The following is an 18390-nucleotide window of genomic DNA, read 5'->3' as shown; positions in this document are numbered from 1 at the left end:
GGTTAGCGAGTGATCCAGCTTCATTGTTTTCAAGCAAATTTTATCAAACATTTAAAGAACTTAAACCCATCTTTCTCAAATTATATCTAAAAATCCAAGAAGAGGGAATGCGCCCTGTCACAGTTTATGATGCCAGCATTACCCTAAGATGGAAACCAAAGAGAGCACAAGAAAACTACAGGCCAATATTGTAAAATATTGATGTGAAAATCCTCAGCAAAATACTAGCAAATTGAATTGAACAATACATTGGAAGGATTATGCATCAGGATCAAATGGGATTTACCCCATGGACACAAGGGTGGGTTAATATGCATAAATCAATCACTGTAATATATTTCATCAACAAATGGAATGATTTAAATTACATGGTAATAGATATAGACGTAGAGAAAACATTTGACAAGATTCAGCACCCATTTATAAGAACTTTTTTTTTAAAAGATTTATTTATTTATGCATGCAAGAACTGGTTTGTAAGACAGAGGTGCTGGGGTGTGGGGAGGTGGGATGAGAGAATTCACCAGAGAGAGTGGGGAGCAGAACTGGCAGATTTACTGAAACACACTACTGAGGGGAGCAGCCGGTAAGACAGGAGAGGTCTGCTGTGCCATGTAGGTCAGCTCCCTGGCCTGGGATCAAACTCAGGCTGTAGTGCCTGGCGACAGCTTGATAGAGCTGTATTTAACCCCTGCGCCACCAGGGAGGCCCGATAAGAACTTTTTTTTAAACAAAATGGGAATAGAAGAAACCTACCTCATATGATATAAACCTGTTGCCAATGCTAATGGTGAAAAAGTGAAAGCTTTCCTTTTAAGATAAGGAACAAAACAAGGATGCTCATTATCAGCACTCCTATTTAATTTAATATTAGATGTATTAGCTGGAGTAGTCAGGCAACAATGAAAATAAAAGGTATACATATTGGATAAGAAGAACTGAAAATAGGACATCCCTGGTGGCACAAGGGGTTAAAGACACAGCACTATCAAGAATTGTCAGCCACCACAACTTGAGTCTGATCCCCAAAGAGATAACCCACATGGTGCAGCAGACCTCTCCTGTCTCAACTGCTGCTCCCCTCAGCAGTGTATTTCAGTCAGTCCGCCTGTTCTGCTCCCCACTCTGTCTCTGGTGAATCCTCTCACCCCACCTCCCCACAACCCCTTGTTGGATGTATGTTGTGCAAATATTTTCTCCCATTTAATATGGTGTCTCTTTGTTTTAGTTATGGTCTCCTTCGTTTATAGGTTATCTGCCTTTTCCCTTACCCAGGCTTCAATATTCTTTCTTTGTCTTCAATTCTAGGAAGTTTCACTGCTGTGTCTTAGTGTGTGTCTCATTTTGTTTGTGTAAACTTGTGGTGCATTTCATTCCTTCTCCAGGGTTGAGAAGTTTTCCTCTGTTATTTCTTTATTTTTTTTAAGGTTTTGTGTTGTTGTATTTTAAAGGCTTATTTATTTATGCATGCAAGAGCTGAGGTGTAAGCCAGAGGTGTGGGGGATGAGAGGACTCACCAGAGACTGAGTGGGGAACCAAACAGGCAGACTGACTGAAATACACTGTTGAGGGGAGCAGAGGGCGAGTCAGGAGAGGTCTGCTGCGCCATGTGGATCAGCTCCCTGGCTGGGGATTGAACTCGTGCTGCAGTGGCTACAGATAGCTTCATAGTGCTGTGTTTAACCCCTTGTGCCACCAACTCTGTTATTTCTTTAAATAAGTTCTCTGTGCTCTTCTCTCTTCCATTTCTGTTATACTCATTATTCATATATTGCCTGTCCTCATAAAATGGGATAATTCTGGGCCTCTCCAGTACCACAGCGGTTTGAGCGCTGCAGCAGTTTGAGCACCACACGCAGTGCTATGAAGCTGTCTGCTGCCTCTGCAGCCCCAGTTGGATTCCCGGCTGGCAGGGCCTGCTAGGGAGAAACCCAAGTGGCACATCGGACCTCTCCTGCCTTGCCAGCTGCTCCCCTCAGCAGTATCTTTGGTCCGTCTCCCTGTTCTGCTCCCCACTCTGTCTCTGGTGAGTTCTCTCACCCTCCCACCCCTCTGACTGTGCCCCAGTTCTTATATAAATAAATAAATCTCAAAAAAAAAGAAAATGGGATAATTCATTATTTTCTTCACATTTCTCTTTCTTCTTCTACCTGAATTCTTTATGCATTATCATCTTCAAGGTCACTGATTAATCTTCCATTTGTTCTATTCTACTTCCATAATTTTTTCCAGATTTTTTTTTATCTCCTCTATTGATCATTCTACATCCTGAATCTCTATTATTTTCTTACATGAAATTTCAATTGTGATCTTTTTATTAATTTTATTTCTCAGGACATTCATTTTTGTGTATCTTCTTATATATCTTTGATCAGCTTTTCTGTGTTTTTATCATTTATTTGAACTTCTTTGTCATTGTTATTTTGAACTTTCATGTCTCTGGAGATTTGTTCTCTCCCTTTGTTATAGTATTCCTCTGAGGACATTTGTGTTATTTAGTCTCTTCAGCACAACGCAGGAAACTTCCTCTTACACCATCTTTCTGGCAAGACTCCTTATTTAAGAATTACTTTTAAATGCATCTCCCCATGGGTGATGAATAATGGATAATAGATACAGACAGTTTGTTTTCTGTAGGCAAACAGCAAGTCCTTTGCTCTCAAACATTTCCAAGGGAGTAAATGTCTTCAGTGTCACCAGAGATGCAACTGCTATATCCTCTGTCCTGTACTCCTGAACTCCCAGGCCCCTAGGTGGGCCCATCCCTTGATGCCAACCCCCTGCCTTGTTGAGACACAATGCAGAGCATGGATGAAAGCATTTGCTCTGAGACTCACTACCCCATCTGTGAGGATTTTGTGAGCTGATGTTTATTAAAAGACCTGGCATGTGGTCTTGCACTGGAGAGACACTCACAAAAAAGACCCTTTTGTTATCCTAAATTCCCTGAAAGATGACACAGTAATTCTTAGTCTCCAGGTGCACACAATTCTGATCAACAGTTCTGGGGAGTTACCAAGTGATTCTGCTGATGCTGGGGACCCCACTTTGAGAACCACTGACCCTAATGAAATAAAATTCAAGTACGTTTTGTCCTCTTAAATTTGTTCCCTGAGCTCCAGGAACAACACTGAACCTTCAGCAGAAAGAGGGGCAACATCTCAGTTACCATCATCCCTGCCTTACCTCTGCTCCTCCTCAGGCTTCCTCCCTGCTCCAGGTTTGGTTTGCAGTGTTCTCAAAGCTCTAAGGACCTATTCTGTGTTCCAGAAGTTCTCACACTAAGACCTTCATTCCATACTTAGAGGGGCATGTCCCCAGGATGCTGGAACCCAGAAGGAGGCTCTTGAAGATCTGTGGATCTTCCAAACTGAATTCTTGTTAGTGGGAAGAATGAAGGGCACTCTGGGATCCCCAAGCCTGCAAGCTCTAAATGGGTTCTGCCATTCACCACATAAGTTCAAAAACATACTATTAGTGTGTAAGACCTATGATAGAAAAGAACCTTAATACAATTAATGTGTAATAGAAGACAAAAGAAAGAATACAGTTTCCCAATGAAACACCCAAAGTTACCCATCCCCTTGTAGGTAAATGATCAGCCAAACGGGATTGGTTCAAAGCAGGACAACTGAGGCCCAAAATCTTGCCACAGTCTAAGGCACCTTCTGGAGAATCATAGGAAAGGGACAGAAGAGGCCAGGCAGGTCTGGAAGAAAAAGAGCAAAATCAAAATAACAAGTCAAGATAAAGGCTACCATTGTCAGCTTCCCCATGGGTCTGTCATCCATGTCTCTTTCAAGTGTCTAATTCCATGTCCCCCAAGTCCCTGGTGCAAGTCCGAGGCCAAAAAGCAGGTGTGGCTTCTTCTTCACCTGTCTGTCTGCTCCACATGGCCTCCGCCAAGGCTTCTTTCTGAGACTCCTTTTTTAGCTTCTCCTCCCTCTATGCTCACCAGCACCCTCCAATAGGTGAGGCAGGGAACATAGATCCTCCCCTTTTTAGATTATTCTGTTACCTCCCGACTACAAAATTTCTGTTCAGAAATAAGCAGTGAGAGAAAAAAATAGAGAAAGGGAGTCTGAAATCCTGTAGTGAAAGAGGCCCCGCCAGGTCACCGAGAGACCAGTGGGTGGATGGTCAGCATCGCGGTAGGGCATATGTCAGTGTAGAGGTGGGGGTGTTTGGAGGGTCACTGGGAGGTTCTTGATGCCTTTGAAACTCCAGCTCCAAATTTTACCTACAGATGCCTCCAGGAAAACCAGCTGAACTCACAACTCACAACTCTGGTTTAGGAAACTGCCTACCCCATCCCCTCCCCACCATGTACATACAACCGTGGAACTTGCTTGACTCTTTTAGTGCCCACCCCCTATGGATGACCTGAGGGATCCACCCCCGTCATATCTTTCATGTACAAAACTGCTATTCAGCTATCACACACCATTGCTGTGACTACCTGAACAGGTCTCCCATTCACCTGTGGAAGGTAACTTTAGTCACTGTTTAAACAAAATAGAGCTGGGCTTCCCCTGGTGGCGCAGCGGTTGAGCGCTGGGTTGCGAAGCTGCCCGTAGCCTCTGCGGCGCCGGTTCAATCCCCGGCTGCTCCCCGGCCACTGGAGGAGGGTCCCACATGGCGCGCAGACCTCTCCTGCCGCCCGCTGCTCCCCTCAGCAGTGTACTTCGGTCCCTCTGCCTGCTCTGCTCCCTGCTCTGGCTCTGGTGAATTCTCTCACCCTCCCGCGCTTCTGACTGTACCCAGTGCTTGTATAAATAAATAAATAAATAAATTAAAAAAAAAAAATAAACAAAATAGAGCTTACATTTCATAGCGAATATACCAATATTTGGGTGGGGAGAATCTTAACACCTATGTATATACACACATTTTCATGTGTGCTTCTAGGCCTGTTCACCTGGGTGCACATGAGTTGTGTATATATATGCCATTCCAGGGTTTTTAAGCAGATACAGAGATATAATACAGACATAATAATGAAGGTGTTCAGATACAGATATAAACAGTTTTATAGATATGTAGATGAATGGCATGGATATAGAAACATACATAGGGATACATAATGGGGATATGTAAGTTTTATGTAAGTAGGTCTTTACTTGAATAGATGCACAGATAGATGAATGCTATGGATGTCACTCTGCCTACTAGTAATTCCCTAAAGTGCTAAGAAAAATTGTGATTAAAATTGTGGTAGCGTTTTGTAATAGAAATTTTAATTTTTTTTTGTTTTGTAGGAATTGGCGATTTCAGTGTGTGGGAGTACTCTGGAAATCCTGTTTACTTCTGCTGTTATAATTATTTTGCTGCAAATGATCCCACATTGATCCATGTTATTGTTTTTAGTCATGAGGAGTCTATGAGATTCATCTGAATCAAGAAATTTTCTGGCTCAGTTTCCTGAAGTCACTTATGCCCATAGAAGAGCCCATAGGTAAGCTAAGAGGCTCCTGGGTGTGTGTTCCTGTCCTGGTGTCTTACAGCCCACACCTTGCTCAGAACCTGCGACTTTTGCCTAACTACTGTGCTTCATTGTGCTGCGTCTTGACCCCTTGCTCCACCAGGGAAGCCCCCAGCCTTTTTCTTGCTTAAGTAGAGCTCCCCCTCTCGGAGCTCCCGCTCTCTTTTAGGTGCCTTCCTCCATCACCAGTGCTTTGATAGTCTCCTTCCCTTGCTATGGGAACCAGATTTCCTCTCCTTGGTTAAGCGTTCTTGTGATATCTGCCTTAACTTTAAGACTCGTGAGGAACTAAGACAACTCCGGTCAGCTATTTTAGATCCTACAGTGTCAGAGGCAGGCCTCTGGTCCTCCATTGAAAATCATCTTATTAAATGCCAACGGGTTTCCTTATTTGTTAACTGATATTAAGATCAGCTATACGTGGGCCAAATGCAAATGATCTTTATTAAATAAAACAACAAAAAAAAGAGTCCGACACAGCCTTCCTTTCCACCCAGAGAAGAGAGAATGGCAGGGACAGATAGTACGTCGAGGCCTGTGGATGCTCAGACCTGGGGGAGTTCTTCCTCAGCATGGGGAGGTGCACAAAAACAGGAGTGCTCCACTGGGGAGTATACCCATGGCTGCTCCCCACCCTTGGGGTATGCCTGTGGATGCTCCCCACTCTCTGGGGGTATGCCGGTGGCTAACCCCCCTCTTTCAGGCACTCATCGGTGATGGGGTCTGCTCACTCTATTCCTGCAGACTCTACTCTGGGTTGTCTTTTAATTCAGCCTGACATATTTGCATATTAACCCAAAAGGATTACACTCAGCTATAAGAGCATTCTCTAAACCTTCGCTTTGGCTGAGGCAAAAGATAATAAATGCTGGAAAATAAAGTGGGGAATACCACCCTGGCTGACACATGTGGGTCGGACACCCATTGTTCTCAGCTAATAGCTGCCTGGACCTTTGCTCCAATGCTGAGATCATTGGTATGTCCAAACACCACACAGCCTTGGGGGGGACTAGGTTTCTCCTTTTCATCTCTTCTGGCCTGTTTCATGGGTAAAAATTTATATTTTTGCCATGTCTTCCACTTTTGAGATATTTGGTCAGTTTAAAAAATACATCAAATTATTTTGGTCTTACTAACAGGCTTACTAACAAGATGCTTGATTAGTTCAAAAGGCAAAAGATCTTAATCTATTGTCTCTCTTGCCCTCACAGTCTATAAATAGGTGCTCTCTTGTCTTGAAGAAACTGGTTCCCTGCCTGATTTGGAAAAAAAAAAAAAAAACAATCGTATGTTTATTTTTTCTTCTTATCTTTAAAATTGTCTTCACTTCTAGGTTTGATGTAATGGTTAAAATTGGACACTTATACTATATTGGAATTTTAACTTCTATCTCATTGAAAACCTTGAGGTTTATGAAAAACATAACTAAAAGGGAGTGTCGAACTAAAACCTGTTTTTTTTTTTTTAAGGTATTCTAATCCTCTCTTAAGATTTAAAAAGATTTTTTCTGACCTTAAAAAAAAACTAATGTAAATTATGTTTACAGCTTCCAGAAAGCCAAAGAGCCATTTTCTTAAAAATGCAAATTTAAATTGTGTTTCATCTAAAGAACTTGCTAAATAACTAAGATTAAATCAATAACAGGTTTATGAGTGTCTTCACAAATATTGCTAAAATAACTCTTAAAACTGGTGCCCATGGCCAAAATTCTATTTTTTTTCTTTCTTTTATTTTTTTCTAAAGATTTATTTATTTATGCATACAAGAACTGGGGTACAGGCCAGAGATGGGGGGGTGAGAGGATTCACCAGAGACAGAGTGGGGCACAGAACAGGCAGATTGGCACTGCTGAAGGGAGCAGTGGGGCAAGTCAAGAGAGGTCTGCTGTGCCATGTGGGTTGCTCCATGACTGGCCAGGAATCGAACTCATGCTGCAGTGACTGCAAATAGCTTCATAGGTTGCGTGTTAACACTTGCACCACTAGAAAGGCCCTCTTTATTTTATTTCTAAAAAAAATTTTATTTACATCATTGTTCATTTTTGAATAATATTTGTTTCCCCACACCCACGCAGGTGTAGTCCTCATAGAATTTACTTCACCAATGCACCTGTGCACCATCACCTCAGTCCCCTGTGCTCCTCCCTCCCTCTGATCCCTCTCCCTCCTCTTCCCCTGCAGGATGTTTGATTTATAATTGTCTGCTTTTGCTTTGTGTTTTGTATTGTTAGTATTTTTTTACACTGATGTCTTATTTGGTTCCCCTATATTCCTGCTATAAGTGAAACCATCCGATATTTTTCTTTTTCCTTCTGACTTATTTCACTGAGCATAATTCCTTCCAGCTCCATCCATGTTGCTGCGAATGGCATGAGTTTTATCTTTCTTGATTGCTAAATAATCCATTGTGTGTATATATACAACATCTTCTTGATCCAGTCATCTATTTTTGGGCATTTGGGTTGTTTCCAGGTTTTACCTATTGTAAATAGTGCTGCAATAAACATAAGGGAACAGGTGTTCTTTTGAATCAATGTTTTTTGTGCCCTTTGGGTAGATGCCTAGGAGTGGAATTTCTGGGTCATATGGTAGCTCCATTTTTAGTAGAATGAGGAACCTCCAGACAGCTTTCCATAGTGGTTGGACCAGTTTGCACTCCCACCACCAATGTACAAGAGTTCTTTTTTCATCACATTCTCACCAACATTTGTTGTTGCTACTTTTTTTGATATGTGGCATTCTTACTGGTGTAAGGTAGTATCTCAATGTGGTTTTGATTTGCATTTCCCTGATAATAAGGGACGTTGAACATTTTCATATGCCTGTTGGCCATTTGCATTTCCTCTTTGGAGAAATGTCTTTTAAGTTCTTCTGCCCATTACTTGACTGGATTGTTTACTTTGTTTTTGTTGAGTCGCGTGAGTTCTTTGTATATCTTGGATCAGACCCTTACCAGTTCTATGGAGTGTAAAAAATTTTTCCCAATCAGTACGGTATCTTTGTTTTGGTTAATCTCTCTTTTGCTGTACAGAAAGTTTCCAGTTTGATGTAATCCCAGGTGTTTATCTTTTCCTTGACTTTCTTTGCTTTGGATGATGAGTCTTTAAAAATGTTACTGAGATGTGTGTCTTGTAGTGTTTTCCCATTATTTTCTTATATATATTTTATGGTTTCAGGTCTTATGTCACATGGTCAAAATTTTAAATACAAATCATGAGATCTCTTGTTTTACCTCTGGAGGGTTAATTATAAACTGGCACCTATAAATTCTAGCAAACAAATTTTGAGATCGCGATATAAGATAAACAAACTAGTTCAAAATCTAATGATTCAAAACATGCTTTAAAGTTATAATGTTGGTATATTAATACTTTGTTTAAATATTGGTTTACTATACAAAGCTCATGGTATCCAGCATAAAAGTAATAAATCTGGTTTGCTTTTCAGTATTTATACCTAGACATTTCTTAACCAAGTTCTTTTCCAGGAACACAAATTGGCTTGTCTCTGTAGAAGAAACTTGTTTTTCCTCAAAAAAAAAAAAAGTCTTAACTTTCTTCCTCTTGGTCCTAGCTGAAATCCAGATGATATCTAAAGCCAGGTGGACAAACTATTGAGTCACATTAAGTCTTTCTTTTTTTTTTATAGATTTATTTATTTATGCATACAAGAGCTGGGGTACAGGACGGAGGTGTGGGGGCATGAGAAGATTCACCAGAGACAGCGTGGGGAACAGAACAGACATATTGACCTATTGACCGAAGTACACTATTGAGGAAAGCAGCGGACAAGTCAGGAGAGGTCTGTTGAACAATATGGGTTGTTCCCTGGTGGGTGAACAGCTTCAGAGGTTGCACCTTAACCCCTTGTGCCACCAGGGAGGCCCCTCTGATTTTTTTGCTTTTACCATCCTGTCTAATGTGTGTTCAATTATTTGCCAGCCTGAAAAAAAAAAAACCTCAATGTATGTAATTGTTCCATTATCAGCCTTACAATTTGGAATTCCAGTCCTAAAAAAACTACAACTGATTACTCAACCTTAAATCTGCCCTTTTCATCATCTGCCGAAAAATACTAATGATAACTTCTTAAATATCTAAAATTACTTTCCTCATTGTAAGGAAACTGAACTTTGAGGTTTACATTTTGCTCCTTATTATAAGGAAACTAAACTTTCAAGTCTCCTTTTTGCTCCTTATTGTAAGGGAGCTAAAGTTTAATGTCATCTCAAAAAAAAAATTAAAGGATGTATTTGTGTAATTTGTCTAGTCTAAAGAGATAATAGTATAACAACTCTTACAATGTAGAGGGTAAAAACTAGGATGTAATAACTCTAAATGCAAGTGAGTTCAGGTGTGTATGTTTGGAAAAAAATATGTTGAAGGTAGATATTCTTAGGTCTTTAAGATAATTTAAAGTAGGATGGGTAAATGAAATGGTATTAAAAAAAAGAAAACAAGTGCTGAAGGTCTGAGAGATTTTAGTGAGAAATTTTGTGTGCTCAGGTGACTTACTATGGAATATTTTGGTTCACTTGGGTATCAGTAGTGTACACCCATGTAACACCAGGTTTCCATTCTTTTATATATATATAAAAATTGAGGTATTCAAAAATTGCTTTCACTAGTTTCTTATAACAAATTAAAGACTGTTCAGGTAATCTAAATTTTTTTTTAAATGTTGCTTTTCGCAGACTTTGCTATCTATTTATTTATTTATTTTTAAAGATTTATTTATTTATTTATACAAGCACTGGGTACAGTCAGAAGCGCGGGAGGGTGAGAGAATTCACCAGAGTCAGAGCGGGGAGCAGAGCAGGCAGAGGGACCGAAGTACACTGCTGAGGGGAGCAGCGGGCGGCAGGAGAGGTCTGCGCGCCATGTGGGACCCTCCTCCAGTGGCCGGGGAGCAGCCTGGGATCGAACCGGCACTGTGGAGGCTGCAGGCAGCTTCGCAACCCAGCGCTCAACCACTGCGCCACCGGGGAAGCCCAGTTCAGATAATTTAAACCTTGGTGCTCTTGCCCTTAGGTTACCTGAAAAACCTATGTCAGCATTGCTGAGCCTTGTCAAAGAAATAGATCTACTCTTAAAAATCCTTGTCACTCTGAGTAATTAAGTGTTTTGTAAATATTAGGAAGTTGTACAACAATTTCATTCTAAAATAGTAAAGTTTTTGTCTTAAGAGAGCTCTTAAGACACCTAATAAAATTATGCCCAGGCCATACAAAGGCGCTCTACGATAGGCCCAGAAAAGGATGTGTCTCAGCATCTCCAGGAGCCGGTCTTGCTCTAATGTCAGGTGCAGGCTCCGGAGACTAAACCAGGGGCGACCAGTGAAAGCCACTCACATATGCACAACCTTGGTCCTAGCACAAGAGGGCAAGGTGATTCTGGGGGCTCCTTTCATTAGTCAGTCTGCATCAGAAATACAGCAGAAAACTCAAAACTCCCCATGGGACCCTAAACTCAGCCACACCAGCTTTTAAAGATGGCTTTTAAAATCTTGACTAGGGACCAAAGTAAAGGGTGAGAGAAAGAAGGCTGTGGTGAGTGAGTAAGTGCAGGTGCCATTAATAGTCACTGCTGAGTCCTAGTGTTAGGGGGAAATAATGTCCCAACACTAGGGCGAGCTGGGGATAATTTGGCAGCCTCAAGGACAGTGCAGGGACTTCAGGAGAGCTAAGGAAGGCTCAAGACATAAGGGCAATAAATTCCAAAGGGGACTAATCGGACAACCCAGGACAAAGGTCAACAGGGCTTCCAAATTGAGGACAATAAAGAAAAAAAGATGAGGTCTGGGACACAGAGACTTAGTTCTGGGCACAGAGACATTTAGGCAGTGAGCGAGACCACCAAGACTGACCAATCACAAAGAAACTGGTGGGGCTTTAGAATATAATCAGGGAAAGAAGGTCTATATTCCCTGAGGCACAACTACCCTTGGCTTCCCTGGCCCTCCCTGGCCTGGTTCCAAGGCCTGGGAGTCCCACTTTATTTCTGTTCCTTTTATCCTCAGTAAACTTTTTCTTTCTCTGAGCAAACCCGCCTCTTCTCGCTTGCTTGCCTGAGAGTCTGCGAAGTTCCTGCTGCGGCTTCGTGAGACACCAACCCGTGGGGGTCTAGTGGCTGGGACTCAGCGCTGCCCCTGCAACCTGGGGTCACTTGCTGGTTGGGAGACTAGGCCTGAAACCCTGCAATTTTTGTATTAGTATGATTTGGTAGATTATTTTGGAGGTTCTGGGAATGGAGAAATATTCCACATATATTATTGGTAATAGTGTTCCCAGACTCCAAAAATAACCTACCTATTCTTCTTTTGGATAGCAGGGCAAACCTATATAGAATATTCTCTTTTTTAGCCTTGTAAGGTAAAATCACAGATGCCAAATGGTTATTCTGAGATAATTTGGCTTGGATGAAGCAAACATGTTGAGATAAAATTTGTTGGGAAAAATATTTTCAAAATATAATTTAATAGCTAAGAAAATATTTTTATGATAACAGCACTTAATAGTTTTCAGTGAGCTTGCTTTCAAAGTGACAATTTGTAAAGTACCAATATATAGTCATAAGAAATGAACCTATGAATGTGCAGCACTGAAGAAGAATTTGAAGTTATGACAATAACCATAGCTGACTATTAAACAGCTTATATTAAAGACAGAAGTAGCACTATCCCTGTGGAGAAATCATAATCTCACCAAACAATTTTCCTCAGGATTGAGCAATATTTAAACAATGTAATTTATTGGTTGAAAATCTTTGAGTCAACCTGTGACTAAAACACAAGGTACCTTATGCAAGGCATAGCACAATGTAAATGTTAATAGAGTAGAGTAGACAAAAGCAAGCCTGGGGAAAGCAATGGAAAGAATGTGACCACCTATCTGACCTGGGAGTTGGATCCAGGCAATCAGAGTCTTAGCATCTCTCCCCCCTGAGAATGTTCATTCCCAGAAACTGCTCTAAGACAATGCATAGCCTGGAGCCTGGAAATCATTCTTTGTTGTTGGTATGGCACAGAGCACCTGAACCCTGCACCCCACAGGGCAAACCACATTTCCCACACGGAAGACTGAACTCTGCTCAGAGATCAGGTCTCCTGAGAGATGGGGTTGCTGGGAAGGGGGCAGAGCAGAATGGCCATTTTGAGGAGTCTTTAAAAGGAAGCCATTCACTTGGGTTCACTCTTGTGGAAGGCAGGTGCTCTGCTGACCAGGCAGGTGGCAGGACATTGCCCCCCAGACCACCTGGCCCCCACCTCAGCAGTAGCAGGCCTCTGCATGTCTTACTTGGTCCGGTGGCAGCAGGACTTGGGGACACTGTGCAGAGGTGCCACAGGCTCTGATGGTCAGGGCTTTCTGTACCCTGCTTTCTCCTACAGCTGCAGCTCCACCTCACACCATCTGTTGGTATTGGGCCTCCTCCTTCTCCCTCTACCCTGTTAGTTAAAATAGATCTTTTTCTTTTGCTTCATCAAATGCACTTTTGTTAGCATTATGTGGCCACTAGTGTCTAGGACCCAGAACTGGTGAGAGGTTCTGACCTGTTGTCCGTTTTCTTAGACCCTTTGCCCAGTAACAATTGAGACTTTAGAGACTGCACATTTTTCTGAATACAGTTAAAGCCTCCATAAAACTTTGGTATTTGCTTGGGCCTCCCCTGGTGGCGCAGCAGTTGAGCACTGGGCTGCGAAGTTGCCCGCAGCTTCTGCAGTGCCAGTTTGATCCCTGGCCGCCGGTGAGGGTCCCCTATGGCACGACAGACCTCTCCTGCCATGCTGGCTGCTCCTCTCAGCAGTATATTTCATCAGTCTGCCTGCTCTGTTCCCCGCTCTGGCTCTGGTAAATTCTCTCACCCTCCCGCACTTCTGACTGTACCCAGTGCTTATATAAATAAAATAAATAAATCTTAAAAAAAAAAAAAAAAAAAAAACTTTGGCATTTGCTTGGGGTGGTGTGGTGTCTTAAGGTTGCCCAACACATTGCCTCATACGTAAGTTTCCTTGCTCATTAAAATAGCCACCTAATCTGCAGTGCCTGTCTCTTTGTTTTCACCTTGCTCTCTGCATACCGGTCCCAGTTACAGATTATGCCTGGGAGGGTCTCCTGGGTTGTACTCCAACAACATATTATTGAAAGAAAGTGAGCTGTACAAATTAAATAAAGGGGGAGAGGGAATGCGGGGGCACAGTTTCCTGCACAGAGAAAATCCTGAAATTAGAGTGAAAGGTATTATCACAAGAAAATAATAACAGCTCATATTTTCTGAGCTCTTCTGTGTGCTGCACTCTAAAGCCTGAAAATGCCTAATTATCATATCATAAAAAGCCCATGAGCAGTTATTGTGTTTCCACCTGTTTACAGGTGCGGAAACAGAGGCACACAGAGAGTATATAACTTTCTTAGGGACAAGAGTTAATAGACTGAAGAGCAATGATCTCATTCCAAGGGGGTCCCTCTCCAGAAACCTTCGTGTTAGCCTTTATGTTACCACTCGCATCCTCTGTAAAGCAAGCAAAGCTACATAGTGACAAGGAGAAACAGCAAAATTAAAGAAATGAAGATGATGTATTGTAATGAAGGAGGGAGGAGGATTGGGAGTTTTTCTCCCTCCCTCTTCTTAGGGTGTAACACTGTTGTTTAACTTGAATGTGGGAGTCGTGTGATGACATATCTTTTCAGGTGTGATCCTGTGTCTATCATTACCAGTGAAATATAGGAAGGGTTGTAAATTGTTACATCAATAAACATAATTTAAAACATTGGTAAAAATATATAAAATGGAGATGTAATAAGACAGCAGGAAAGTATGTTGAGAATTATGAGCGATAACATCGAAGCAGCAAAACCTGTCTCTGGAGAGGGTGGAATTTCAGCATTCTTTAAAATTGTTATCGTGTTTGTGTATTATTTTCACAAAAGAATATTTAGAAATAGTTTCAACTGTGTAAGTGCATCAAAATATGGAATTCAAAATCCTGTTTACATCTCTCACAAACTTGTTCAACATTTACCTTATCAGGATTACTCTTTTTTTTTAATAAATTTTATTTTTATATTCCCCATACAATTGCAACCCCCTTATTTTGACCCCAATCCCTCCCCTCCCCACCCCCCACCCCTCATAGAGTGTCTCTGTTTCATAGTTGTTTGTTGATTATGATTTTCACTTTCTTATAGTTATTCATTTTCCTTGTCCCTTATTTAAGTTTTCTAGATTTCTGCTATGAGTGAGACCATCTGGTATTTTTCTTTTTCTTTCTGGCTTATTTCGCTGAAGCATGATCCCTTCCAGCGCCATCCATGTTGCTGCAAATTGCATGTGTTTATCTTTTTTGAATGCTGAGTAATATTCCATGGTGTATATGTACCACATCTTCTTGATCCAGTCATCTATTTTTGGGCATTTGGGTTGTTTCCAAAGCTTAGCTATTGTAAACAGTGCTGCTATAAACATAGGGGTGCAGGTGCTCTTTGGAGTTGATGTTTCTGTGTCCTTTGGGTAAATACCTAGGAGTGGAATTGCTGGATCATATGGAAGCTCTATGTTTAGTAGGTCCAGAAATCTCCACACAGCTCTCCATAGTGGTTGGACCAGTTTGCACTCCCACCAGCAGTGCAGGAGAGTTCCTTTCTTCTCCACAACCTCGCCAACATTTGTTGTTGCTAGTTTTTTTAATATGTGCCATTCTCACTGGTGTAAGATGGTATCTCATGGTAGTTTTGATTTGCATTTCCCTGATTACAAGTGATGTTGAACATTTTTTCATATGCCTGTTGGCCATTTGCATTTCCTCTTCAGAGAAGTTTCTTTTTAGCTCTTCTGCCCATTTTTTGACAGGATTATTGTCTTTGTTATTGTTGAGTCTCATCAGCTCTTTGCAGATTTTTGTGATCAGTCCTTTATCATTAGTGTTGTGTGCAAAAATGTTCTCCCAGTCGGTGGTGTTTCTCTTTGTTTTTGTTATTGTCTCTTTTGCTGTGCGGAAGCTCTTTAATTTGATGTAGTCCCAGCTGTTGATCTTTGCCTTCACTATCACTGCTTTGGGTGATGTGTCTGTAAAGATGTCTTTGATGTGCATATCATGTAGTGTTTCGCCTATATTTCCTTCTATGTATTTTATGGTTTCAGGTAGGATTACTCTTTTTAACTTAAAGAGCTATTTAAGAAAAAAAAAAAAAGGCCAAGTAGTATAAATTAAAACAACAGTCCCCGGGGCCTCCCTGGTGACACAAGGGGTTAAGACACAATCTATGAAGCTATCCACAGCAGTGGGCCAGGGAGTTACCCACATGGCACAGCAGACCTCTCCTGGCTTGCCTGCTGTTCCCCTCAGCAGTGTATTTTAGACAGTCTGCCTGTTCTGTTCCCCACTCTGTCTCTGGTGAATCTTCTCACCCTCCACACCTCTGGCCTGTACCCCAGTTCTTGTATGCATAAATAAATCTTTTTTAAAAAAAATTGCAAAAAAAATCAGTTCCGGGTGACATTGTCAGACATGGCAGAGAAAGGGTCTGGGACAATTAGAAGCAAACTGGATTACATCCCTGCTTCCCAGATGAGAAAAGGGCAGGTGATTTGTGCAGCCAGAGAGCAGTAGCTTTGATCCTCTGGAACTGTAAAAACAACTTTGAATGAACCAGGCGGCAGGGTGCCTGAGGAGTCCAGCAGCCTCTCTGTGATGGCTCTCTTTGTTTTCACAGGACTAATCTCGTAAATGTTGCACTAGGCACAGTGCTGTGCATTTTTAGCCTCAGTTATTATATTTTTCCATGTGTTTACTTCATAAAAGTAAGTACTTTCGTGTTTTCTTTAAGATGGAGGTTCCTATTTGAATTGCCTGGCAAAGGTGATCAAAGAACTCATCAAGCATACATATTTGTGTATATGTTTTATCTCCACCCACCATGCATCTATCATCTATCTATCTATCGATCTATCTATCTATCTATCTCTCTATCTATCGATCAATCTAGCTCTCATCCATGCATCCACCCATCCATCATGCACCCATCCCCATCTGTCCATTCTTCCATACAATCTATCCATCTAGCCCTGTATATAGTACAACAATCATTTATAATTCACTTGTCTGTGTTATATTATTTTGTCCTTCCAAATATCTTGAGGTAAATAGGTCATAGAAAAAGCACTGAGTTCACTGAGAGACTTGAGGGTTGAATCAACTCTGTTTGTAATCATGACCTTAAATGGTGTGCAGGGGACTCAACACTGTTCCTGTCTTCTCCCCTCCTCTTCCCTCCTTCCCAACTGTTGACTCTAGTCCAGCCACATTAGTTTTTACTAACTGCTCCCCTGAAGATCCCAGGTCTATTACTTTTGTGGCCTTTGCAGAGATTATTCCCATTATAAAGAATGCTTTCCCCTCAGATGTCTGATTAAATTACCTCTCTTTAGACTGTTCAAATCCCACCTCCCCAGTGGAAATTTTACTGTCTAAATTGAAACCCTTGCTTCTTTGCCCACAATCTCAATCCTCCATACACTGCTTTATTCTCCATAGCGTTTGTTTCTGGCTAACCTGTTAGATAATTTGTGTTTGCTGCTTCTTTTCTCTCCTGCAATGAGAATGCAAGCTCCCCAGTGTCTTTGTTAAGTCTAGTGGGGACCCAATAGAACTCTAAGTTCAGCCTGCACTAGGTGCAATTATAACTGTTGTGATTTGATGTTTTAGGGATTTAGACTAATACTAGGTTATTAAAGAGGATGTTTTCTGATATTTTTAAGCAAAATGATAAATTCTAAGTCATCTTAAGGCATTACCTCTTTCTTCTTTGTTCCTCCAGATAGAAGAAACTTGATGCCAAATCCTTCCTCTCTGGCTGCATGGCAATGTGTGAGGATGGTCTAAGATTTAAAGACTCAAAAAAGACATTATACTTTTTTAAAAACTGAAATCACAAAGTGTGGCTTCCCATCACACATTAGGGATTATCTAGCCACCAGTGCTATCAGAGTGGTAGGAGAGAAAACGGAAACCCAGGGGGAAGGGGCAAGGATGAGCCACCCATTCTCTCCCTTCTGTGGATCTCACTTCCTCCTGAACTGGCATCCCTTTCCTGCAAAACACAGAGATGTCAGAACTCAGCACATGCAGTCATAGCGTGTAGCTATTTCCACATCCCAGTCACTGGAGCACAAGACATTTTACGTAGTTTAGTCTGGCTCAACATGTCACCACTCATAAATGTCAAATGTCCCTCCAGAGCTGAATTGAATTGAGTAGAGGCAGATTAATAAGAACAAGTTTTAATATATATTTGTATGTATTAATATATACATTTGTAAGGGGAAGAAGTAGCAAGAGGAAAGGAAGCACCTATAAATAGAGATGCCAGTTTCAAGACTAGAAAGAAAAGGTCCATAGCTTGGGTCACTCAAGTAAGAGATGTTTAACACATACTCCTGACATGTGGTTGGTTGTTCCTCTGGCTTGCTTGTAGGAAGAGTAGATTTTCTCTCCCTTATGAGTGGACTGAGTGGTCCATTCATATCTTGACGGTTTGCAGAGGATGTAGTTTCTACAAAGTTATAGGAAGATTAAGGGAGTGATTCACAGGCAAGGAGGCCCTTGGTTACATTCAGAAAACCGGCAGAGTTGCTCTGAGCAGGTACCTCCAAACACTGATGGCATCGCCATAGCCACAATTGGTCCAAGAGTTTTGAGAGGATTCTTCCTAAAATCCCCTGCCTCCCCACCCTGTCCCACCACTTGTCCCTTGACCTGCAGGGTCCCAGGTGATTTGTATGAATTATTGAGCCATAAGCATATCCAGTCACAGCAGATGTGGAGCTATCCCTCACAGCGTAGGTGGGTACCCAGTATTCTGATGAGAGGTGGTGACATAGGGGCCACCCACAATAGCTGAGATGTTATTTCCTC

General features: G+C 41.6%; 1 long non-coding RNA gene across 1 annotated transcript in view; it reads left to right on the top strand.

Annotated features, from left to right (window-relative positions):
• The window catches only part of LOC119232493 (uncharacterized), a 46071-nt gene extending 28762 nt beyond the window's left edge, over positions 1-17309 (top strand). The window contains exons 4-5 of the long non-coding RNA XR_008549757.1: positions 5259-5455; positions 17294-17309. This is a non-coding gene — a long non-coding RNA (uncharacterized LOC119232493). The remainder of the gene's footprint in view (positions 1-5258; positions 5456-17293) is intronic.
• The last annotated feature ends 1081 nt before the right edge of the window (positions 17310-18390 follow it).

This window comes from Talpa occidentalis, unplaced genomic scaffold, assembly GCF_014898055.3.
Source record: "Talpa occidentalis isolate TD23 unplaced genomic scaffold, MPIMG_talOcc4v2.1 talOcc4.7, whole genome shotgun sequence".
Taxonomy (NCBI): Eukaryota; Metazoa; Chordata; class Mammalia; order Eulipotyphla; family Talpidae; genus Talpa; species Talpa occidentalis.
This window is presented reverse-complemented; position numbering and strand designations above follow the sequence as displayed.